This window comes from Nicotiana attenuata, unplaced genomic scaffold (genome assembly GCF_001879085.1).
Source record: "Nicotiana attenuata strain UT unplaced genomic scaffold, NIATTr2, whole genome shotgun sequence".
Taxonomy (NCBI): domain Eukaryota; kingdom Viridiplantae; phylum Streptophyta; class Magnoliopsida; order Solanales; family Solanaceae; genus Nicotiana; species Nicotiana attenuata.
Genome location: NW_017670670.1, coordinates 502,645 through 504,287, shown reverse-complemented (window position 1 = coordinate 504,287; position 1,643 = coordinate 502,645).

Sequence of the window (1,643 nt, the reverse complement as noted above, 5' to 3'; positions counted from 1 at the left end):
AATTGTTGCGTTTGTTAGAGTAAATTTTCTTTTAGAGGAACTATTGATTTATTGAAATGGGAGCGGGTGGTACGCCTACCACGAGTGATATTGGAATGGGAGCGGGTGGTACGCCTACCACGAGATATTGAGAAATGGGATCGGGTTGCATGTCTGCAACAAGATGAGTTGAAAATGAAAGTTGCCTTATCTCTTCATTTACTGCTAGAAGTTAAATTGTAGATGCACGCTTTATTATTCCTGAAATTCTATTTCTAACGTTGCCCCTGAAGCATGCTCCCTTCCCCATCTTAAATTGTTATTTTCTTGCTACGTCTCCGTTGTACTTGTATATATATCTGCACAGGTTTATTTGGTGGTCTGGTCCTAGCCTCGTCACTACTTCGCCGGGGTTAGGCTAGGCACTTACCAACACATGGGGTCGGTTGTGCTGATACTACACTCTGTGCTATTTTGCACAGATCCAAGCTTCGGGCAGCAGCAGCAGTAGTGTGGGAGTACGCTTTCAGCCCAGCGAGACCCGAGGTAGCCTTGCAGGCGTTCGCAAGCCCTGGCGTCTCCTTTCATCTATATTCCTGTTTCTTTCCTGTATTTCTGGAGACAGTGTCGAGTTATTTCTTTCAGACCTTTAGGTGTCGTACTCTTAGACCGTCTGTGAAACTGTGACACCAGTCTTGGGTGGAGGCTTTTGTTGGGATTTTCCGCATTTTTATTAATTTCTCTATAATATTGAGACTTCCGCTTATTATTTAATTTCGTTACTTTTGTATTATTGCCGATAATTGTTAAAAGGAATTATGTCATTAATGGAAAGGTAATTAAAATTGGCTTGCCTAGCTCTCATTAGTAGGCGTCATCACGACTCCCGAGAGTGGGGAATCCAGGTCGGGACAACTTCCCTCCATTTCTTTTCCCACCATTTTCCATTCACACCTCTTTTGTTGTTATTTATTAATAACAAACCCAACTATCTCCCACATGAATGGGGAATGGCTATAACTCAAAGGAATGCACGGACGTGTGTGTGTTTTACAAGCAAGAATTGATTGCATCTGGATAAGTAGGTTTCCCTTTGAACTTTTCGTAGTGAACTTATATCGGATATACTCGGTCAATCGGTAGATTTGATATCTTTGAACCATCGAGCTTTGTTGTATACCTAGATAACATAAGTCACACAATTAATCCTTAACCATCTATGGTTCTCACGGTTGTGTTCGTTTCAGCCATGAACACCGCCTGGTTTCATGAGTGCTTAGAGAATGGGCCTTTACTTTCATTCTCCTTGAAGCGGCTTACACTTCACACTCATATAGGTGATTCCTAAACGTGTAATCCTAAAGACACACTATCTGGTCATATCCTGCCAGACTTAGCAAATCATTAAAAAGCTTTAAGCTTTATTGACTCATAAAAAAAAAGCCTTAATGCTTTACCTCGTTTTTGAACATTGTCTTCATCACGAGAATGGGTTGAGTTAGTTGACAATGTTGAACCGTCATTCATAACTTTGTTTGATCTCTTTGAACCTAGCTCTTGGGATCTCCAGTCTGCTAGGTAGAGTTACCGCCATGATGACTTGTCCTAGGCCTTTAACCCTATTTCCTTTGATGTATCTTTCAACTGTCCTCTCTAGATAGGTC